The sequence below is a fragment of the Budorcas taxicolor genome, chromosome 5, assembly GCF_023091745.1.
Source record: "Budorcas taxicolor isolate Tak-1 chromosome 5, Takin1.1, whole genome shotgun sequence".
Lineage (NCBI taxonomy): Eukaryota > Metazoa > Chordata > Mammalia > Artiodactyla > Bovidae > Budorcas > Budorcas taxicolor.
The window spans coordinates 152,473,970-152,498,747 of NC_068914.1; the positions used below are offsets into that span (position 1 = coordinate 152,473,970).

The window sequence follows — 24,778 nt, forward strand, 5'->3', positions numbered from 1 at the left end:
TTTCCCAGCTTTTTAAAAGAGTCAGTTTCCAAATTTTCCTCCCTGTTTTGTGCTGGCAGTCCTCTTCACTCTTCTTCCCCTTCTGGTTGTTGGGAGGTGGGGTGGCAGTGACCCCATCCCTAGGATTGCCAGTCGCTCCTTGTTTTAGCTTCCTGTTAGGGACGATGAAAATGAAAATCTGGGCCCAGAAATGTGCCCTTTTTATCATTAAAGTTTTAGATTTACTCTTGCTTATCATGCTGACTGTTTGAAACTCTCCAGTTCTTAGATTCTTTCTGTTAGCATCTAATGATCTGGAAGACTACTACTGATAGTGTAGCTGATGTTGAAGCTGAAACTGGACTGATGTTGAAGCTGAAGCTCCAATACTTTGGCCACCTGATGCGAAGAGCTGACTCATTTGAAAAGACCCTGATGCTGGGAAAGATTAAAGGTGGGAGGAGAAGGGGATGGCAGAGGATAAGGTGGTTGGATGGCATCACTGACTCAATGGACATGAGTTTGAGTAAACTCCAGGAATTGGTGATGGACAGAGAGGCCCGGCGTGCTGCAGTCCATGGGGTCGCAAAGAGTTGGACATGACTGAGCAACTGAACTGAAGACTACTACTTAAATGGGACTCTGATCCTTCTGTAATGAGAGTTTATGTACAAACAGGATAGCTATCAGTGTGATGTGAAAGTCGCTCAGTTGTGCCTTACTCTTTGCGACCCTGTGGACTATACAGTCCATGGAATTCTCCAGGCCAGAATACTGGAGTGGGTAGCTTATCCCTTCTCCAGCAGATCTTCCTGATCCAGGAATCAAACCGGGTTCTCCTGCATTGCAGGCGGATTCTTTACCAACTAGCTACCAGGGAAGCCCAGCAGTGTGATATGTTCTTTCTAATCACAGTTCCCCATGCCTGGGGAAGTAACAGCTCCATAGAAAGGAGTATTTCCTTCACTTATTTGTTTGTCTTATCTCTTTCCTGGCTGTACAAAAATTTTGGGGAGGTAATCTGACTGTTTTACCTGCCCTTTGCCCCCTTTCTCTCCTCCCGTGTGAATTAAGTCTGTATCCTGGCTGGTAACCTGACACATCTTGCCTGAAAAGGTGCACTGGGTTAATCCCCATTCTTGGGATTGTAGTTTAGGGAACGCAAGGGTTACCAGGCTAGTGTGAAAAAGCAGTTAGGTCACAACGAGAAGCCTCGATGCAAAGCAAACTCTTGCATTTGGAGGAGCAGAAATTAGGGGGATTAATAGGAAGACTTCAGCCTCCCCCCACCACCGCTGCCACTGCTGTCCATCCTGCAGGAACCCCCAAGCATCTGAGGGAGTCTGCACTCCTTGCCCCGCAAAGAAGGATATGTGCGTGTATTAAATATTTTATAAACATGGGCTCATACTTTTACGTACTATTCTGATTCCTGTTTTATTCAGTTAACAATAATACACGATCTAGAATGCCCTTTCATAGCATACATTGTGACTTTAATAGCTTCGGAGCATTTATGGCCTGATTTTATTTAACCAATCCTCAATGGAGCATTGAGGTTTTATTTTTAGTTGTTTACTATCATAACAGCCATGGACAGAAAGATTTTTTTTTTCTACCCAAGATATGATTAGTGTTTTTGTTCTTTAGACTTCTCATTACTATGTTTGAAGTCTTGTCTTGAACGTCATAGTCAATTTTTATCTTACATTTCATGACAAAAACTAACATGAATTTGGTGCCCACTGTGGGTGCTCCAGGCACTGCTTAGTGTTTCTTATGTGTCAACTTATCTGTACTTTTTTAAAATTGAAATGCAGTTGACATATAACATTATGTTTCAAGTGAACAGCATAATGATTCCATATTTGTATATATTAAGGGCTGATCGCTGCAACAAGCCTAGCTAGCATGCAATACCACATATAGTTACAAATTTTTTTTCTTGCAAAGAGAACTTTTTAAGATCTATTCTCTTAGCAGTTTTCACATACACATCAATACAACACAGTATTGTTGACTGTAGTCACCATATTGTACATCACATCCCCAGGACTTACCTTATGAAGGGAGATTTGTACCTGCTGACCCATTTACCCATCACACCACTTCTGCCTCTAAGAACTACCTGTCTGTTCCCTGAGAGTAAGTTGCAGACACAATACCCCTCACTTCTAAATGTATCAGGGTTTCTATGCCTTAAAAAGGAATTCGCTGTAGCTCAGATGGTAAACAATCTGCCTGCAGTGCAGGAGACCCCGGTTCTATCCCTGGGTCAGGAAGGTCCCCTGGAGAAGGGGATGGCAAGCCACTCCAGTATTCTTGCCTGGAGAGTCCCATGGACAGAAGGGCCTAGCGGGCTACAGCCTGTGGGGTTGCAAAGAGTCGAACACGACTGAGTGACTAACACTATACACTGTACTGCTGTGCCTTAAACACAGACATTTTCTTACATAACCATAGTACAGTTATCTGAATCAGGAAGTTAATACTGAATAAGATCTGTAGATGTTAATGTGTAATTTATAGATTTTTCTGATTTTAAATTCAGTACTATTTTAGAAATTATTTTGGTGGCTTGGGTTTTTAATGTAGGATCAGGTGTTGCATTTAGCTGTTGGACTCTTTCGGCTCTGTTAGCCTAGAGTAGTTTTTCAGTCTTTGTCTTTCATAACCTTGACCTTTTGAAATTGAGACTGTCCCTCAATATGGGTGGGTTGTATGCACTCTCTTGATGAGATTGAGGTCCTGTGTTTTGGCAGGAGTGCTAAAGGAGCGGTGTGTCCTTAGGGCAGCAGATCAAGAGTCACGTGATGTCACTTAGTCCGATGGCGATGGTTATTATTAACTTTCATTGCTTGGTTTGAGGTGGTGTCTGCCAGCTCTCTCCACTGTGAATTTACTGTTTTTCCCTTGTAACTGGTTGGGAGATGCTATGTAAACGTCCTGTTTACCATCAAAATTTCACCCATTTTAATCCTTGCAGGGTGCTTTGCCTGAGTCATTCCATAATAGTTGCCAAATTGTTATTTTCAAGTTGTGTCATTCTTTTCACACTTAAAAGTTGGCATGCCTAGTTTAAGAAGTCGTTTTATTCAGGTTTTGTGTATTTCAGCTTCCCTGGGTCCCGGTGGCTTTGCCCCTCGTTGCAGCGCACGGGCTTGCCGTTGCAGTGGCTTCTCTTACTGCCAGCACGGGCTCTGGGCACGTGGGCTGCAGCAGCTGCAACACGCCGGCTCCACAGCAGCGACTTGTGAGCTCTAGAGTACAGGCTGGGGAATTGTGGTGCACGGGCTTAGGCTCGGAGGCATTTAGCATCTTCCCAGACCAAGGATGGAACCTGAGTCCCCTGCACTGGCAGGCGGATTCCTCTCCACTGAACTACCAGGGGAAGACTGGCTTTTATAGTTTTCACTCATAGATTTAAAAGTGTTCGATTCAAAACTGTTTCTAGTATTTGATTTTATAAATTTTTTTTCTTGGAAATTTCATCTCAAGTGGATAAACATTGATATACTAAATGTTCACAAAGTAAAATAATTTGTAAATGATAAAAAAATTGTAAAGCTTCAGATCTTTTTTCGTTATACTTAAAAATGTTTCAAACCTACAGTGAAGTTCAAAGACAAATGTAGGTGAGCCTTGCATACCTTTAGTTTAGATTCACCAGTTGTTAACATTCTACTTCATGTTTTCTTTTTTGATGAACCATTAGAAAGTGAGCTGGCAATGTGATACTTTTATCCTGAAATACTTTGCCATGCGCTTCCTAAGAATAGGGACCCTCTCCCACATGACCGCATCAGCATATTCACATTTAAGAAAATAACAGTAATTCTGTAATATATCAATATTTGAATGTTGTCACTTGTCCCCACAGTGACTTTTATACATGTTGTCCTTCACCTCTATCCTGGATCACACATTTGTTTGGTTTTTGGGATAGTTTTTAAGCAGATTGAAGCCAAGTAATTTATCCCAGTAATAGGGAAAAGTGGATCAAATGATGTAAATTTCAAGCTGTAAATATGTGAGGTGAAATAATAAGGAAAAAAGATTTCACTGGAATAATACTGGCTCCAGTCCAGGCAGTGCTCAGGGTGTGGACAGACTCTCTCTCTGAGCCTCAGCTTCTTTGTTGGAGAGTTTTTTGCTCATTCCATAGGGTTATGCTAAGAGTCAAGTGTTCATTAACGTTGTGTTTTAAAATCAGTTTTTGTTAACTATAAATACAATAAACTTGCATCTTTTTTAAGTATGTAGTTTGAGTTTTGACCAATGCATGCACCCTTTGGAGTATCTTTACTTCAATCAAGATATAGAACATTTTGAGGGAGTTTCCTTGTGGTCCAGTGGTTAGGACTCTGTGCTTCCACTGCTGAGAGCACAGGTTTGATCCTTGTTCAGGGAACTAAGATCCCACAAGCCGCACACCGCGGTCAAAAGTCACCCGCAAAAATATAGAACATTTTTGTCACCACCGAATTTTCCTTGTGTCCCTTGGCAGTCGACTTCCACTCTTGTCTGAGACGGTCACTGATCTGCTTTCTGTGACTGTAGATTAGTTTGCCATCTCTGGAATTTCACATAAATAGTCTTACAGTCCATGTTCCCTTGTATCTGGCTTTGGTCAGCATGATTTTGAGAGGCGTCTGTATTGTTGTGTGTCTCAGTTGTTATGAATATAAGTGCTCTGTATATTCACTTACTGGAGCAGGAAATGGCAGCCCACTCCAGTATTCTTGCCTGGAGAACTCCATGGACAGAGGAGCCCATGGGGTCACACAGAGTTAGACACGACTGAGTGACTTTCACTTCACATATTCACTTGTAAGTCTTGGTGTAGATATTATCATTCTTTTGAGTAAATAGCTAGCCATGGAATTGTTTGGTCCTCTTAACTTTACAAGAAACTGCCAAATTTCTTTTTAAATTATTTCAATTAATGTATACTTTATGCATACTAACAGCCCCCATGTTTAGTGTACATTCTGTGACTTTTTACAGTTGTGGAACACTATCACAGTCAAGGTGTAGGATAGGTTCATCCGCTAAGAACTTCCATCATGCCCCTTGGTAACTAAGCATTTCCTCTAGCCCTTGGCAGTCACTTATCTGTGTCACATAAATGGGACTGTATGGTATGCGGCTCTTTGGGTTCGATGTCTTTACTTGGCAGAGTGCATTTGAGGTTAATTCCTGTTGTGGTGTGTGTCAGCACTTAGTTCTGTTTATTGCCAAATATTCCTTTGTTGGGACACACTGGTTTGTTTATCCACTCATCAGAAGACCGTTTGAGCTATTTCTAGTTTGGGCGATCATGAATAAAGCTGCTTAAGCGCTCATGTACAGGTGTCATTGTGAATACTGAGCAGCAGGATTGTTGAGTGCTGGAAAGTGTGCGGTTCCCTTTGGAAGACAGTGCCGCGGTTTCTGGCATTCCCTCCAGTAGTGTGTGAGCCTCAGTCCTCCCTATCTGGTGTGTGTTCCTGTCAGTGTTGCCTTGAAAACTGTCCCAATAGGTATATACTGCTATCTTGTGTTTTGAATTCACATTTGCCTCGTGACTAATTGTACTGAGTATTATTTGCCATCCATGTACTTTGGAGAATTATCTCTTAAATTCTTTGCCTATTAAAAAAAATCTTTTGCCCATTTGAAAAATTGGGTTGTTTTCTTAATATTGAGTTTTGAGAGTTTCTCGTGTATTTACAATAGAAGTTCTTTATAAGATGCATATTGAGAAAATGTTTTTTTCTCAGCCTTGTTCTGGGGCTTATCTTTAATTCTCTTAACAGTGTCTTTTTTTTTTTTTTTTGCCACGCCACTCGGAGGATCTCAGTTCCACAACTAGGGACTGAATCCCTGCCACAGCTGTGAAAGCCAAGAATCCTAACCACAAGGCCACCAGGGAACTCCTCAACAGTGTCTCTTGAATAGCAGAATATTTTAAATTTGAGAAATTGAACTTACCAGTTTTTTTTTTAATCATGCTTTTGGTATTGTTTTTAAAAAAGCATAGCTTAACCTAAGATCACCAAGAATTTCTTTTGTGTTTTCTTCTAGAGATTTTATAGTTGTGGTTTTATAGTTGCTTTTTGCATGTTTTGTTGATAGTGTATGAGAAGTATTTTTATAGCTCTTCATTTGATCTGTAAGAAGTAAGTGGTATTTTTCTATTTGCATAGAACTGTCTGGGACAGTCCAGAGGGCTAACCCTTAGAAGCAAAGTTCAGCTTAATTCTGGAGAATACAGAAATTATTTTATGTTGAAAAAGACATAATCTTCATTCTGGGTTCGTGAAAGGGGATTTTCCTCAAAAAGCTGGCTGCAGCGGGCTTTCCTGGTGTTTCAGTGGTTAAGAATCCACCTTACAATGCAAGGGACATCAGTTAAATCCCTGGTCCGGGAAGATCCCACATGGCGCGGAGCAAGTAAGCTTCTGTGCCGCAACTACTGAGCCAGTGCTCCGCAGCCTAAGAGCCACCACTGCTGAGCCAGTGTGCCATAGCTACCCAAGCCCAGGTGCCCTAGAGCCTGTACTCTGCAGCAGGAGATGCCAGTGCAAAGAGAAGCCTGCGGACCACAACTAGAGAATAGCCCCCACTCTTCACAACTAGAGAAAGCCTGCATGCAGCAAGGGAGACCCAGCACAGCCAGAAAATAAATAAATCTTAAAGAAAAGTTGGCTGCAGTGGTGCTACAGAAGCATCAGCATTGTGTGTGTTAGCGCTTTCTCTGGAGGACGGAATTTGATGATGAAAACAGAGTAGATTATTGAGATAGTTGGTACACGATAATTTAAGAAGCAAAAACAATTAATTTGTTTATTTTGCATTCGATTCCTCAAGTACTTAGTGATTAATGGGATGAAAAGCTATGAATGCAAACTCGCATGCAGATTAGTACAAGTAAAACTGGAGAAATCTGAAGATGATCAGTGGATGTAGTTTCCTGGTGGCAATATCAGAGTTGTGCAAAGTGTTAGTATTGGAGGAAACTGAGCAAAGTGCATGGGTTTCTCTGTAGAGTTTCTTACACCTGCATGCAGTTATCACATTATTAACTGGAGATGTCTTAATACATGTTTTGTTGCCAAAATGTTGTTGATTGGAGACATGTTTGTAGACTTGATACAATTGATATCATCGTGTAACGTTGTTAGAGCTTCATATTGATCAGGATTCATTATACAATTCGCGATTGTCATTATCATTCACGTTTTGCTCCATTAAGTTTTTGCTCCAACTTTGTATATATTATAGGTGTAAAATTTTCAAAAAATGACATGTCACAAAATTTTGAGTGAAGAAAAATTTTTTGGTGAATTTTATACAGATACTTTCTCTGATTGTCTGAGCAACATATATATTACTGGTTTCTCAGAAGAGGATAATTCTTCAGAATATAGTTCTGCTTCAGACGACGTGAATATTGTTGTTCAGCTGCTCATTGGAAGTGATGGACAGGGAGGCCTGGCGTGCTACAGTCCATAGGGTCGCAAAGAGTTGGACACAGCTGAGCAACTGAACAGAACTGTTCACCTGCTAAGTCCTGTCTGACTCTGTAATCCTGTGGACTGTAGCCCGCCAGGCTCCTTTGTCCATGGGGTTTCCCAGGTAAGAATATGGAGTGGGTTGCCATTCCTCCTCCAGGGGAGGATACTTTACTGCTGAGCCTTCCGGGAAGCCCATACACACTGTGTATAAACATAAATTAGCACTTTTTAAATAATGCATAAAATGCATGTTCATGCTCAGTTGTGTCTGACTCTCTGTGACCCCATGGACTGCAGCATGTTAGGCTTCCCAACTCCCGGGGCTTGCTCAAATTCATTTCCATCGAGGTGGTGATGACATCCAACCATCTCATCCTCTTATCCCCTTCTCCTCCCGCCTTCAGTCTTTCCCAGCATTAGGGTCTTTACCAGTGAGTCAGTTCTTCGCATCAGGTCGCCAAAGTATAGGAGCTTCAGCCATCAGTCCTTCCAATGAACATTCAGGACTGATTTCCTTTAGGATGGACTGGTTGGATCTCCTTGCATTTCAAGGGACTCTCAAGAATCTTTCCCAACACCACAGTTCAAAAGCATCAATTCTTCAGTGCTCAGCTTTCTTTATGGTCCAACTCTCATGTCCATACATGACTACTGGAAAAACCATAACTTTGAGTAGATGGACCTTTGTTGGCAAGGTGATGTCTCTGCTTTTAATATACCATCTAGGCTGGTCATAGCTCTTCCAAGGAGCAAGCGTCTTTTAATTTCATGTCTGCAGTCACCATCTGCAGTGATTTTGGAGCTCAAGAAAATAAAGTCTGTCACTGTTTCCATTTTTTTCTCCCATCTTTTTGCATGAAGTGATGGGACCAGATGCCATGATCTTCATTTTTTGAATGTTGAGTTTTAAGCCAACTTTTTCACTGCCCTCTTTCAGTTTCATCAAGATGCTTTTTAGTTCCTCTTCACTTTCTACCATAAGGATGGTGTCATCTGCATATCTGAGGTTATTGATATTTTTCCCGGCAATCTTGATTCCAGCTTGTACTTCATTCATCCAGCCTGGCATTCTCATGATGTACTCTGCATAGAAGTAAAATAAACAGGGTGACAATATACAGCTTTGACGTTCTCCTTTCTCAGTTTGGAACCAGTCCATTGTTCCATGTCTGGTTCTAACTGCTGCTTTTTGACCTGCATACAGATTTCTCAGGAGGGTGGTAAGGTGGTCTGGTGTTCCCATCTGTTTAAGAATTTTCCAGTTTTTGTGAGCCACACAGTCGAAGGCTTTTTATCGTATATACATCATAATATTTCATTCTTAAATATTTCAGCATACATTGCCTAAGAACAATATAAAAATAAGAACATTCTCCTTTATAGCCACAATACTATTAATACTTCTAAGGAAAATTAAAAACAGTTTCATAATATTACTTAATCATATGTATAGTATTATCTAATCTAATATTCAGTTCCTCCCCCTCCCCCATCAGAAAAATATCTTTCATTGTTGGTTTGGTTTTGGTCAAGGTTTCTTGCATTGCTGCTGCTAAGTCGCTTCAGTCATGTCCGACCCTGTGTGACCCCATAGACGGCAGCCCACCAGGTTCCCCCGTCCTTGGGATTCTCCAGGCAAGAACACTGGAGTGGGTTGCCATTTCCTTCTCCAATGCATGAAAGTGAAAGTGAAATTGCTCAGTCGTGTCCAACTCTTTGCAACACCATGGACTGCAGCCTACTAGGCTCCTCCATCCATGGGATTTTCCCGGCAAGAGTACTGGAGTGGGGTGCCATTGCCTTCTTGCATTGTACCTGGATATTATTTAATTTCTTTTCATATAGAGTAGTCCTTTTGACTTTTTGCTTTTTATAACCCTTTGATGAGTGTCAGTCAGTTGTCTTATAGAATGTTACATGTTTTGAATTTTTCTGTTAACTCAAGATTAGATTCAAGTTAAACAGTTTTAGTAAGATTGTTTCATATGTGTCATTGGGTACTTACTATTTCATGTCAGAAGCTGCTTCAAGTTGTTACTGTTGAAATCAGTTGTGTCAGGACTCTTTGCAACCTCATTGTCTGCAGCCTGCAGGCTTCTCTGTCCTTCACTGTCTGCTGGAGTTTGTTCAAACTCATGTGCATTGAATTGGTGATGCCATCCAGTCATCTCATTCTCTGTCACCCCCTTCTCCTCCTGCCCTCAGTCTTGGCTAGATTCAGGTGAGTTGGCTCTTCGCATCAGGTGGCCAAAGCGTTGGAGCTTCAACTTCAGCATCATTTCTTCCACTGAATATTCAGGGTTGACTTCTTTTAGGATTGATTGGTTTGATCTTTTTCCAGTCAAGAGGCTCCAAGTCTTCTCCAGTACCACAGTTCGAAAGCATCAGCTCTTCAGCGTTCAGCTCTTTTTATGGTCCAGGTCTCACGTCCGTACATGACTATTGGGAAACTGTACCTTTGACTGTACGGGCCTTGGTTGGCAAAGTGATGTTTCTGCTTTTTAATATGCTGTCTAGATTTGTCAGCTTTCCTTCCAAGGAGCAAGCGTCTTTTAATTTCAGTGGCTACAGTCACCATCCGCAGTGATTTTGGAGCCCAAGAAAATAAACTCTGTCACTGTTGCCCCTTTTTCCCATTCTGTTTGCCGCAGAGTGCTGGGGCCAGATGCCATGATCTTCGATTTTTGAACACTGAGTTTTAAGCCAACTCTTCACTCTCTTCTTTCATCCTCCTCAAGGATGAAAGTTCCTCTTCACTTTCTGCCATCAGGGTGGTGTCATCTGCATATCTGAGGTTGTTGATATTTCTTCTGGCAATTTTGACTCCAGCTTGCGCAGCCTTGAATCCAGCCTGGCATTTCTTAGGATGTGCTCTGCATATAAGTCAAATGAACAGGGTGATAGTTGATTCGGCAGTACACATACTAAAATTGGAAGAATATACGGAAGATTAGCATGGCCCCTGTGCAAGGATGACATGCAGATTTGTGAAGCAGTCCATACTTTTGCTCTATGACAACCTAGAGGGTGGGATGGGGGAGGGGAGTGGGGGGCACATGGGTAAACCTGTGGCTAATTCATGTTAGTGTTTGGTAGAACCAATGCAATACTGTAACACAATTACTTTCAATTAAAAATAAAAATTAAATGAATAAATATTTAAAACAAAAAATAAGCAGGGTGACAGTACATAGCCTTAACATATTCCTTTCCCAATTTTGAACCATTGTTCCATATCTGATTCTGACTGTTGCTTCTTGACCTGTGTACAGGTTTCTCAGGAATCGGGTAAGGCGGTCCGGTATTCCCATCTCTTTAAGAGTTTTCTGCAGTTTGTTGTGATCCATATCACAGCAAGGCTTTAGCATAGTCATGAAGCAGATATTTTTTGGATTGCTGCAAACTTTTTCCCCAAGCCACGAGTAGGACTGCTCCTTCCGTGGCCTTCTTTTCGTGCAAACATTGGTTGTGTGTGTGCCTGCATGCTCAGTCGTGTCCGACTCTTTGCGACCCCATGGAATGTAGCCCGCCAGGCTCCTCTGTCCATGGGATTTCCCAGGCAAGAATACTGGAGTGGGTTGCCATTTCCTTCTGCAGGGGATCTTCCCAACCCAGGGATCAAACCCACGTTTCTTGTGGGTCTCCTGCATTGCCAAGCGATTTCTTTACTACTATGCCACCTAGGAAGCTGTTTACTGTTAGTGAGATTTATTTTGATCACTTGGGTAGGGAACTTTATATTTTAGATTGAGAAGAAGAGAAACCTACTAATATCCCTCAATCAGCTTACCCTTGAGGGGAGGAGAGCTCTGTACACTGACAGGTGCCAGAAAGTAAAGTAAAAGACTTAGTCGCTGCCTGCAAAATCTGAGAGAGAAAGGGAGATATTATAGAGGTCGCTGTTCAAACAGACTGTTGTAGTACAGTATTTGTAAAATGGAAGTGTGCAAAATACAGCAGAAGCTAGTAGCTTTACAAAAAAAAATAGCTGAGCCTGTTGGGGGATGGGTGTAGGGGAATTGGGACCGATTCACAGCTTTCTCAGCCTGGAAGGCTGGGTAGAGAATTAACAGGCGCATAGGCACAGAGAGAGAGCCACTTAGTAGGATGGCGGGCCATGTGGAAGGGAGGAAGAGACCGTGCCAGAGAGGGCATGGCACTGTGGGGCCATCTGCAAGGTGGAGGGGGGTACAGGAGATGAGGCTCGGTTAGTGCTGAGGTGATGGTTAGATAGGAAGGTTATTTGATTTTATTCTGAAAGTCGGGGTTTTCAAACTTTTAAAGCTGTGAATCACTTTGTTAAAAGGAAATTTTATGCAGGAATTCAGTATATAAAACATAAAAATAGAGCGCTGTTTGAAAAATTGCCATAGGTGATGAGCTATTCTAGTTTGAGCAGGAGAGAATGTTGTGATTTATAATGTTTAGAGCAGGATGGCATATAGTCAGTGTGCAGAAAATATTTGTTGGCTAAATGGAAAGTAGAGTTTAGTTCCCTCTTAGTACAGAGGCAGCAGGTTGGAACTAGAAAGGCAGCCACCAGGCTGTGCCAGTTGCCTCGGTGAGAGCTGCCGACCCGAGCTGGAGATTGAATGGGGCTGCGGGTGAGGGTCGGACACAGAGTTGGTCGGACAGTGGCTTGAAGAGACTAGTACCATGGTCCCAGTTCCATCCCCGGGGGTGTGTCATCCCCAGAGTGTTCTGGGAATCTGTGGAGGCCTTTTGGTGCCAGAGGTCAGAGGCAGCACTGGCTGAGAGAGGATGGGCGTGGGGTTGCTGGATGTCACACATCCATCCTGAGGTCTTTCATGCAGGTAGAGAAAAAACTGGGACTTAAATCCAAACTCACGGTTTCACCTGTCAACACAAGGTAGTTTTTGCAGTGTTAAAACATGTACCAAGATTTTTAGTAGTGCTGCTGTTCAGAACCAAGGGAAGATCATACTGTTTTGTTTGAAACGTTGATGAGAGGTTTTCACCGTTTGGGAATATCCTGTATCGTATCTTACTCATCACTGATCATAGTTAATTGCTTACACCTCAGCTCGGTGTTGGTCTGTGTTTTTATTTTGGGTTCTGTTTTAACATATATGACTGCCGTGTCTTCTAGTGAGTCCATGCTTAAGCATTTACATTTTGGAATACTTTTTATTATGTATTTAATTTTTGTCTTCTCTTGATTATAGTTGGGGTCAATTATGTTTATGGTTGTAAATTATATTTATGGTTGTAAGAAGGCATCGTTATCTGTGAATTTCACCTCAGGACAGTGTGGGGGTTGTAAAGCTCAGTGCTGTGAGGAGGGGGTGTGGACCTGACGGGGGAGGACTCCCATCCCGTGAGTCCTCGGACTCTGGCCTGGGGGCCGCCCAGGTGCAGTCACTCTTCATTGAGATGAGGAGGATTGTGACCGGGGTGAAGGTGTAAATGTGGGGCGCGCTGAGGTTGGGCTTACACACAGCCTCAAGTTAGAAACGTGTGTCAGAAATTGTGAACTGGGATTTGGAGTTGAGGAGGAAAAATAACAGCATTTCTGGAGAGGGAGGTGCTTCATGCCGGCTGTGGAGCCAGCCGGGCTCACTCCCCTGGCCGTGCTCTGCACCTGTGGGGCACTGCGCTGTGACGGTGACCGCTGTCACAGCCAGCGTTCTCATTTCTAAAAGGGGGGAATTACATACTTACCCATTGAATTAATACGGGAATTAGGTGCCTTAAAACATGTCAAATACCTGAATAATGCCAACTTAAAAGTTGTATTTAAATTAGCTATTCACCAAAAATTCAGTAAATGTCAAGAATTTTGAATAGATGTATGAATTCTATCATTTGGGCCTTATAAAACAGGATTTTTATGAGAAGACTGAGGGCTAGGGAGATTTCCTGTAGACTCAGGAGTCAGATTGTACCGGAAGTAAAAGTCTGAATTGGCTAGGATAGAATCACATGCTGCCAGACCTTCCCTTCCATCTGTGGACCTCGGACCAGCAGCAGCAGCATCGCTTGGGAGCTTGTTAGAAATGCAGACTCTCAGGCCTCACTCTGAGATTACTGTTTCAGACTTTGAATTTAAGTGAAGTTTCCAGGTGATTCCTGTGCATATGAAACCATGAGAAGCATTGGGCTGGGAGGTGTGAGCTGGTCTGGTTCAGCAGGGGTGGGGAACAGGGAGGAAGGCCTTGCTTGGGGCAGGTGCTAGGCGGCCAGGCTGCTGGATCCTGGCCTCACTCCAGGTTTTAGCTTTAGCAGGTCTCTTCCATTCTCTGGACCTCAGCTTTCTCATCTTTAGGTGAGGCGAGTTGTCTTCTGCTCTGATATTTCCGGGTTTTCTCCTGGGAAGACACTTGTGCATGGTGTTTAGGATTTGGATGGTGTGGGAGGTGAGTGGAAATTTGGGTGGAGCATCGGGAGTGTGCTTAGGCATGAGTACACCATGAATGGAAATGGTGGATTTTACTAAAGTAAATATATTTAGTCATCCTTTCTGAATTTTGTTCAGAAATCTTTAAGATTTAAGAGACATGTTCTTTAAGCATATCTTCAAATTTAAAGCTGGCAAGCTGAAGCTTCTGTGGTGATTATTTTTTCTTTATTTGGCTTATTCTCAAGTGAACATATCATAGTTGGATATATTTTATATTAAATTCTAAAATAGTATTACTATTTTAAAAATCTAGAAATCACATTTGGCTTCCACGTTTTGTCTGAGCTTTCTCGTTTTTCTTCAGACTTTCTGAGGACCTTGACAGTATCTACTACATGGTACCTGCAGGGATCATGTCTAGAATAAACGGAATTCCCTGGTAGCTCAGTTGGTAAAGAGTCTGCCTGCTGGGCAGGAGACCTTCGTTCAGTCTCTGGGTGGGGAAGATCCCCCGGAGAAAGAAATGGCAACCCACTCCATTATTCTTGCCTGGGAAACCCCATGGACAGAGGAGCCTGGCGGGCTACCTCCACGGGACCACGAGAGTCGGACACGACTTACCAGCTAAACCACCACCAGGTATTAGATAATGTTTTGTGTTTGATTTATAAATTTTTCTTAAAAATATTTTAACTTCCTTGAAGTTGAAAAATCTAGGTCTTTGCCCCTTGAGTGTAGTTGCAGTGTAATCTTCAGGAATATCTTCAATTTTTATCCCAAACTCAGGTTGCCTCACTGAGGAAAAGAGGTTTGTAATACACAAACCGAGGGAAAAAAAGGTATGAGGGAAGTGGAGAGCTCAGAAACATGCAGCCACGAGGTGTTCTGTAGTAGGTGGTAGTGATCTCCGTGGATGGGGCTATTAAGGAGTGGTGCTGAGATCGAGGAAGCCAGAGCTCACTACCTCCCAGCCCCTAGGGGAGGCGCTTTGCAGTGTCCTGCTTCCTGCAGAGCACTTCGTTTTAAATTTTAAATCTTTATTTTAAACAAGGGCTGCATTTTGAGTCCTGTGCTCACTGCCCTCTGCTTTTCTCCCAGGTTTGGGAACATGAGGAAAGCCAGCAAGCCTGGGAAGGCCAGAGAGAGGGGAGAGGTTGTTCTGAAGGGGGTGGGGACTCTCTTAAGTAACTGGCTGCATGTCTGTGTAATCATAATCTCATCTATCTTTGTACAGTTGGTTGAGGGGACCCCAAGAGAGCCTTGTCCTTGCAATGAGCAGGCTCTCCTCTCTAGCTGCCGAGCGAGCTTCTCATTGTGGCAGCCTCTCTTGGCTGAGCACAGGCTCCGGGGCGCATGGGCTTCGGTAGTTGTGGCACAAGGCCTCAGTAATTGCGGTGCACAGGCTTAGTTGCTCCGTGGCGGGTGGATTCTTCTCAGACCAAGGGTCAAACCCGTGTCTCCTGCATTGGCAGGTGGATTCTTCATCACTAAGCCACAAGGGAAGCCCCGAACCCTTTATGGTGTAGAATCACTGTAGATTTACCGAAGTTATTGTCACAGTACCGAGAGTTCATGTATTACCCTGTTAGCAAACTTTTTCTGTAGAGGGCCAGATAGTAAGTATTTTAGGCTTTGTGGACAGATTGTCTTTTCTCGGAATTGCTTAGTTCTGCCAGTGTAAGGCAAAAGCGGCCATAGCTGGACAGTAAGTAAATGAATGGGTATGGCTATGTTCCAGTAGATATTTGTTTTGTTTTTTTTTCCCCCTTTGGTATGCCATGTGGCTTGCGAAATCTTAATTCCCCAACCAGGGACAGAACTCAGGCCCTGGCAGTGAAAGCGCCAAGTCCTAGCCACTGGACCACGGGTGAACTTCCTCAATAAAACTTGATAAGAGCAGGTGGCTGGTTGGATTTTGGTCAGTGGACATTAGTTTTCTGACTCCTGCTCAATACCCTTTACCCAGCCTTCCTGATGTTTAATCTTATACAACCAGGGTACGTTTGTCAAAACGAAGATACTTTGGTACAGTGCTGCTAACTAAACTCAGACTTTATTTGAATACGTGTCCATCTTTGATTCGGTTTTCAATCTTGCCTTCAGCTTTATGTTTGCTTGACAACATGTCTTCTCAGCCTGTTACTGTCAGCTGGAGACTCTGGATGCTCATTTTGCTCTGTGAGCTTTGTTGCCCAAGTCGTCCTAGCTTTGGCCTTTGTGGTTCTTTCAGGTAAGCCTGTGTCTTTTGGATACGTCCTCAATTTTTCTTTTTAACCCTGTTTTGTCTTTTTGGCTGCACAGCATTTGGGATTATAGTCCCCCAACCAGGGACTGAAGCTGTGCCCCCTGCAGTAGAACTGCAAAGTGTTAACCGTTGCATCTCCAGGGAAGTCCCTTGAATACTCTCTGGCTGAGTTATTCTGCTGTAAGGATATACTCCTCTTCTCTCTTGATCTTTTTGTGAGGTGGTGGATGTTTGGATTGTTTCCACCATTTGTTTGGTATGAATAATAACTGTGTGTGTTTGCTAATGGGTATTTTTGTGAGCATGTGTTTTCTTTTCTCCTGGCTGGGTACCTAGGAGTGGAATTGGAGTTGTGTTTGACTTTATCATAAACCCCCAAACTTATCTCCGCAGTGGCTGCACGAGCTCCAGTGTTTCCCATCGTGATTACTCAGCATTGTCTGTGTGGTTATGACGTCTAGTGGGTGTGGAGTGCTGCCTCCCTCATGGTAATGATAGTCAGCCCCTTTTCATGTGTTTGTTAGTGATTCACATATTGTTGATGAAATTGCTATTAGGACATTTCGGTTATTTTAAAAATTAGTCTATTAGGTGTATGTGTTCTGGATAGAAGTCCTTTGTCAGAATTATTATTTTACGTATCTTTTCTTTCAGTATGTGAGTTGTCTTTTCTTTCATTCTATGAATTTTCTTTTTTTTAGCCTATGAGTTGTCTTTTCTAATTAATAAATTAGAATTTTCAAATTCTAATTTATCAATTTTTTTTTTATGGTTGTGCTTTTCTTATCATCATATCTAAGACATTTTTTCCTTGCCCAGGGTCACAAGGGTTTTCTCTTACATTTTCTTTTCCGGGGGGTGGGCGCACCTCGAGGCATGTGGAACTTCCCTGCCACACACCCTCTGTGGTAGAAGTGTGGAGTCTTAACCACTGGACCACTGGGGAAGCTGTTCTTAATATTTTCTTTAAGTTTTACTGTTTAAAAACTATCTCTGTGCTACTTTTGATGTGCTGGGTCTTTGTTGCTGCGTGGGCCCTGCTCTAGTTTCGGCGAGCGGGGGCGCGCTCTGGTTGCAGCGCGCCGGCTTCTCTCGTTGCTGAGTGTGGGCTCGAGGGCTCGCAGGCTTCACAGGTGCGGGCCCCAGGCTCTAGGGTCAGCGGTTGTGGCGCACAGCCCTGTTGCTCTGCAGCATGTGGGATCCTACCGAACCAGGAATCAAACCCATGTCTCCCTCATTGGCAGGTGGATTTTTTTTTTTTTTTAACCACAGAGCCACAAGGGAAACCCTGTTTTGGATTTTATATTTAGATTTATGATCCATTTTGAATTGATTTTTGCTTATGGTGTGAGGCATTAATCACAACTCTTGTTCTGTTTTGTGTATGTTTTAGCACCATTTGTTGAAAGGACGTGCTGTATTCATTGAATTGCCTTTGTCCTTTTATAAAGAATCAGTTGCTTACATCTGTGTGGGCTCACTTCTGGACCATTATCCTGTCTCATTATTGAACTTGTCCGTTTTTAGGCTAATACCACACTGTCTTGATTACTATAATTTTGTCATAATTCTTAAAATTAAATAATGTTAGTGATACTCACTCTGCCTATTTTATGTTCTTTGTACTTCCATATGGATTTTAGAATTATGTTGAGATTTTGAATGGGATTGTGAGGAATATACAGATCTTGTGGGAAATTGACCTTTTAATAGTATTTAGTCTTTTTTGTTTGTTTAGATTTTATTTAGTTTCTCACAGAAAAATTTCATGTTTTTCAGTTTGGGTCCTACCTTTTGTTGGATTTTTTCCTGAAGCATTTTATACTTGTTTCCTATGCTGTTGTATGTTTTTAAAATTTTTAATCATTTAAAAAATTGTTTTTTACTGTGCTTCGCAGCCTGTGGGATCTTAGTTCCCTAACCAGGGCTCCGCAGTGCACCCCTGTAGTGAAGTGTGGAGTCTTAACCACTGGACTGCCAGGGCAGTCCATGCTGTCGTACATTTTAAAAAGATTCCAGTTGTTTTTTGCTAGTTTATAGACATGCAGTTGAGGTTTATATATTGATCTTATATCCTGTAATTATCCTAAATTCACTTTTTTAGCAATATTTTTGTAGATTCCATTGGGTTTTCAACATAGATAATGTGATGATGTCTGTAAATAAGACAGTTTTGTTTGTTTCTGATCTGGGTACCTTTTATTTTTCTTGCCTTATTGCTCGGTCTAGAACTTCCCATAAAACGTCAAATAGAAGCAACCAGAGCAGTCATCCTTGTCTTGTTCTTTATCTGAGGGAAAAGCATTCAGGCTTATCACCCTTTTATTTTTATTTTTTTTCCTAAAGTTATTTAGAAGTATGTTTATTTAGTTTCAAATACTTGGGAATCTGTCAGAGAGTTTTCTATTATTGATTTCTAACTTAATTCTATTTTGGTCAGACAAGTAGAGTTGGCTTTTTTTTTTTTAACTTCTCATATTCATAATTTTAATGCAAAATTAAACTGAAGAGAAAAGATTTACAGTGAATATGAAAACATGTACATGTTCTTAATATATAAGAAGACATTATAACAATAAGAGCAAATGTAATAGTTGAGAAAGTCAAGAACATGTAGAGAAGCAGCTCACTGAAGGAAGTAACCAGTAGCCAGCATGTATGTGGGGATATGTTTGTCTTTGCTAGTGGGGTTGTCTGTTGTTTTTGTCTATTATTTCCTTTTGGGGATACATGCCTCCTCTACTCCAAAGGCTCTTGCCTCAAGTTGGCATCCTTTAAAGCTGATTGAGACTTGTATTGTGGTCCATAACGTGGGCTTGCTAGTTATTTAATGTATACTTGAAAAGAATGTGTGGTCTGCTATCGTTGGCTGGAGTTTTCTTTAAATGTCAGTTCAGGAGCTTAGGTACCTTTAAACACAAAAAGTGAAATATGACATAGATTCTTTTCTCTTTCCCCAAATTCGTAATGTGAGTCCTTAGATCCTGCCATCTCTTTCTACTAGCTGAGGAGAACAGTCTCCTGATTAGAATGACAGCTCTGAGCTGGAAGGCCTTATTTCATTAGTGCATTAACCAGCCACAGAGATTAGCTTATTGGCTACTTAATAATTACATGAAGTTGGTTGTAATTCTTTGAGCATACACAGAACTTAGTAGGTTAACCCTTTATTGCCCAGTATTCCTGAGGTGTTCATGTATGAATACAGAGGAGCCTAAAATCCTTGAAAACTATGAGAAAAGATGTTTCAGTTAATTTCAAGGGACGATCTTATTTAAGAGGCATATTAAATAAAAACAGAATTACAGATTTGGAAACTAGTTTTCCGACTTGAATATTCCTTTATTAACTGATCTTGGAGTCTTAACAGAAGAACTTCTGTACCAGCACTTCTATTGGCTAGCCAGTTTTACTCTTTGAGGAGGTTTCACTAAAGCATTTCCTTGGTTATTTCATATCCTTGAAGCAGCCTTGTAGGACACAGAGGAAGGTTAGTGGAAGAGAAGGCTGCACTCAATGATAGATCACTGGTGCTGAACCAAGGAGGGACTAGAATTCCAGGGATGAGAGACCTTGGGTAAGGTGATGGGCCTCTGGTGGTTGAGGAAATTCAGATGCAGAAAAGTTGGTGGTTGTCTGACAGCAGGGTGCCATGCCCCTCAAAGGGGCTTTGACAGTCTTGAGACATTTTTAGTTGCCACAAGTTGGGACAGGGGGCCCCCTAGTATCCAGTGGTTAGAAGGCCAGGAAATTGCCAAATATCCACAGTCCCCAGAACAGAACAGTGCTCTGGGCCAAAATGTCAATACTGCTGAATTTAAGAACGGTCTGTGTTCAGTTTATCTTGAGTTTTGATCGGAACCTGGATCTAAAACTGCTTCCAGTGATGCACATACTCGCCATCAGCTGCTCTTATTGTTCATTCTTTTCAACTTCCTTTTTAAAAGATTTGAAGTAAAATCCACATAACATAAAGTTAACCATTAACCACTTTAAAGTGTATAATCCAGCGGCATTTAGTAAATTCGGTATGTTGTGCAACTGCTATCTCTTTGTAGTTCCAGGATATATCCATCACTCCACAAGGAGACCTCATACCCTTTAGAGAACTCTCCATTTCCTGCCCCAGCTCTGGCCACCACTAATCTGCTTCTGTGTGTGAGGAGTCTTTTTTTTTCTTTTTTAATTGTCTCTGTGGATTCTAAATTCTTTTTATAAGGTTTTTTAGAAATAAACAGGATGAGAAGTCAGGAGCATGGACGTGACATCTGGGGTCCCCATTCTTTTCTGTCAGTGATGGGGGGAAATCATTCATCTGACCTTTTCCCTTTATTTGTGTGGCTGCTGGCCCAGTAGCCAGAATATTTTTCTGCTTTACATGAGTCTGAAATTCTAGCCCACAGTCTGTTTGCTCAGAGTTTTTAAGGATGTCTGTGAAAGTCGCTCAGTCGTGTCTGACTCTTTGTGACCCCATGGACTATACAGTCCATGGAATTCTCCAGGCCAGAATACTGGCGTGGGTAGCCCTTCCCTTCTCCAGGGGATCTTCCCAACTCAGGGATTGAACCCAAGTCTCCCACATTTCAGGCAGATTCTTTACCAGCTGAGCCACCAGGGAAGCCCTTGGACGTCTATAACAGAATTTAATTTCTCACTGATTCTTTCTTACCCGGTATGCTTCTGAGCCACTTCCGCAGGTACTGAACTAAATGTCCTTACACTGATGTGCTTGAAATTAGGAACTGAAGTGATTAGGGAGGTAAATTCATCCCATTACTAAACATAAATGTGTTTGGAATCATTTAGCACCTAACTTGTATTGCTTTGTAATTAAAAACAAAAACAAGTATATTCCCATGTTTTCATTCCTGCTTAAAACCCTGCAGTGGCTGCTTCTTGGGTTTCGAGTAAACTTGGAATTCCTTACCATTGTGTAATAGGGTCTCCACAGGCTCTGCTTCCACTCCTGGCCTGTTGCTTCCTCTCCCTGGCTCTTGGTGTGGGCACAGGAGCCCTTTTTTCTCATGAAGGATCCCAGCTGCTTGAGGCCTCTGCACCAGCAGTTGCCTCTCTCTGGAGGGCATAGGGAGACATGCCTTGTGCTGGTTTTCAAATCTTAGCTCACATGTCATCTCACATGTGAAACCTGCACTGATTATCCTGTCCGTCTATGGCTTGCTGTAAAAATTTCGAGTGAGTACTGTGGAGAGAATAATACAGCAAATTCCCATCACACACGCTTTTGTTCACGGCCAGCCAGTTTAGAGCAGCGCTGCCGCTCTTCCTGCCCGTCGCTCTCTGTCATACTGCTCTCCTAGTTTTCTTTTCCTGCAGTTGGCGTTTTTTTGTGTACACCCAGGACTGCGAGTTTTTTGAGCAGTAATCTTGTCTGTCCTATTTACTCTTGCCTGGAACATGTTCTTTGTCTGTGTACAAAGTAGGTGCTCGGTAAATATTTACTGAATGAATGAATGAAATGAAATAAACTTCCTCAAATCAGAGACTGTGCCTAGTGCATATTTGTCTTCATAACTGTGACTGATACAGAGCTGCTGCACACACAGGTTCCTCTCCTCCCCTCTCCTGACAGTAGATTTGTGGATGTAGTGACCCACGTGCGGGGCTTCTGTGATGGGAGGAAGGCGAGTATACTCTGCGTTTGCTTTCAGATTGCTCTGCTTGTATAGTAAGGCTGGAGATTTTTTCCTGTTGCCATCTTCACTTGGTATTTAGTCTCACTTGTTGTCTGCTCATAGGTAGACTTGTAACTCATACTAGAAGCCCACATTTATCTTTCCTTCCCTGATGGGTTGTTTCTAGAACTCTGGAAGGTAAGATCATGTAGGTTCAACTCCCATTTTACAGATGAGGACTTTGCCCAGAGTCGCACAGTAAGGTGGTGGGTTCGGTTGGGGTTGGAAATGAGAGCCAAGCCTAGCAGTTAAAAATACTTTATAATTTTCTCTCTGTTGCATATTTCTGAGTTCTGTGTTATTAGTTGGACTCTGTAAGTTTTATTAGTTCCTTGTGATCAGGGGCTATGTACTCTGAGTACCTGCTGTAGCTTTTAACACCAAGCATAGACTAATGTTTTTGGACTAGGAGGCTAATGTAAGAGCATTGCTTTATTTGAGAATTAATTTAGTGTTGTACCACTGTTTCTCCCTGCTTTATGGGAAGAGACTCTTGGAGGACAGAGATTGCTTGCTTATGCATAGGGTACATACAGGAACTGAGAATGGGGCGGGTGAGACGGGGAGGGTTAACAGAAGGCCACAGGCGGAGGCTTTGCTCTTTGGAGCGAGTCCATCACTTCCTGCTGTCCAGTCCGGTGTGAAAGACCATCTGGGCCTCCCCTCAGCAGATGAACGTGATGTAGTGGATGTGCGATGCAAAAGCTGGGTTTTGCTGAAAGTAATTGTCAGGTTAGATAGATCTGGAAATATCCAGTGCAGAGACGGGATTGAAATGGGCAAAAAAGTGTAATGATTATTTATAATTATTTTGAGCCAGTGTAGATCTATTTATATCATGCAGACATATATTGAATACTTTTAAAATATGTGGCATCGTTATAACATTGCTTTATGTGTGTGTGTGCTCAGCTGTGTCTGACTCTTTGCGACCCCACAGACTGTAGCCCACCAGGCTCCTCTGTCCGTGGGATTCTCTAGGCAAGAATACTGCAGTGGGTTACCATTTTCTACTCCAGGGAATCTTCCCGATGCAGGAATCAAACCCAGGTCTCCAGTGTCTCCTGCATTGGCAGGTGGATTCTTTACCACTGAGCCACGTGGGAAGCCCATTATAACATATTATATAGTTTTATTTCTTTTTAAAGTCATATATAATGAACATTTTCTGTGTTAATACTCAGTACTGCTGTAGAAATCAGTAAGTGGTGTTTTTGTTTGTCATGGCTGATATTCCAATAATTTACCTCATTTCTTTTTGCGTGTTGAATGAATGATGATCAGTAGCTGTGGCTGCAGTTTTGGTGTTGTAACTAGGTTACAATTACAATTGTAACTAGGAGTTACAATAAATTACCTTTGGGAAAGGGTAAGTTCTGTGTATCTGGTCTGGTTCCCCAAAGTAAGGCCACAGGAATTGTCACCGTTGAGACTCGGCAGTGCAGCCAAGGTCAGTCGTTTTCTTAGAGCTACATTTCATTCTCTGTTTCTGACTTTGCTTTGCATTTTCATTCCCTGCCCTACCCTGCACCCTGCAGCTACTTCTGTGCTGTGTGTGCCTAAAGCAGGCTTGGGCTTTGGCGTGGCGCCCATTCGCAGGGCTGAAGAGACTGAGCCTTTGGCTCCCGGTGCAGCAGTATCACTTGGTGGTTTTCCCCTTTGGGGGAGGGGATACGAGGACCCTTTCAGATCCCTCCGGTCTTCAGCAGATCTAACTGATGGAAGATAGAAAGACACCCTCTGCCCAGCAGCCCCTGCCCTGTGATGTGGGGTCAGCCAGTAAGCCCTTTTTTCTGGAGGCTCGGCCAACTGCAAATGAGGGTTTCTGAGGTTGGGATGGTTGTATCTGGAAGTCTGCTGTATCCCGCAGAGCTCTTGAAGCCACTCAAGAAGCTTGCGCATGACTTGCCATTTCCATTAGGGGTGTGCTGCCTTTCTCTGGGGCTCAGCCACCTCCTTTCTCCCGATGGGGTGGGCACTGCAGTGTTTATGCACCTGCACTCTGTCCTCCAAGATGGACTGCAGTCAGACTTTTTTGATTAGCCATTTTACAGTTTTCTTCAGGAAACACTCTTTAAAACCGCTCTGAGGTGGAGAGAGTCTGGGCTCAGCCCCACTGCCACTCTTGGGACACACAGACCTTTCCTTGACCTTGTTGGAAACACATCCCCCGCAGAGCCCATGGGCTAGTTTTAGATGAGGGAGACCTGTGATCATTGTGAACCTCCTATAAAGGGATCAGAATCAAAAAGTTATTCTTGTGGGAGAACAGAGAAAGCACGTTCATAGTTCTGACCTTGAAAGCTGGAGCGTGGGGAAAGCAGGAACAAGCTGTGTCCTCACGGTGCTGGAGGGGTGCGTCTTCCTTGCAGGGTTCCCTTTTCCAGGCACTTACTGGTCAAGACCGCAAGTGATGCTTAGACTTCGCTTCTAACTGTTCTGATTGGATCCTTAATGCACTGCTCTGTCTTGGCGTTAGGCGACCTGTTCGGTGACACTCACTGTCCAACCACTGCTTGGCGTGTTCCCCTGCCTCCTCACCCCTCAAACACACACACTGTTTGGATACTCTGGTCTGAGCAGCAGGAAGGTGGGTGTTTGGTCTTAGAGGACCGTCTCTGCTGCAGGACCTTAGGTCCAGTTTTCCATTTGGTATTCAGTCTGACATTTTAGACTGACCCTCCTCTCCAGATGTTCTGAAAGCTAGTCCAAGTTTCACATACATTCACTTGGAAGACAGAGTCTAGAATCAGTCCAAGTCTCTGGAAGACAGGGTTTCAGATGACCAAGTTTTGAGGTGTATTGCAAGTATTGTTACTGATGTGAATTACCTTAGTTGGTAAAGAATGTACCTAAAAGGTTAATTTGAGCAGATGCAGATGTAATCTTTTTGCTCACTCGCTAGGATGGGAGAAGACTTGTTGGGGTAAGGAGTTGGAGTGGATCATAGCTCATTGGGCCCAAGTCTGTCCGTCATTCACCTTAGCCCTTCTTGGTGATC

The 24,778-nt window shown here is 42.7% G+C and overlaps 1 protein-coding gene and 1 non-coding gene across 3 annotated transcripts in view; both read left to right on the plus strand.

Annotated features, from left to right (window-relative positions):
- The window catches only part of LOC128047580 (chromatin remodeling regulator CECR2), a 117,941-nt gene that overhangs the window by 11,469 nt on the left and 81,694 nt on the right, over positions 1 to 24,778 (plus strand). The gene's annotated exons all lie outside the window — the stretch shown is intronic.
- LOC128049097 (U6 spliceosomal RNA) lies at positions 10,382 to 10,485 on the plus strand. Its single transcript, XR_008199468.1, has one exon. It is a non-coding gene; the product is annotated as a U6 spliceosomal RNA (small nuclear RNA).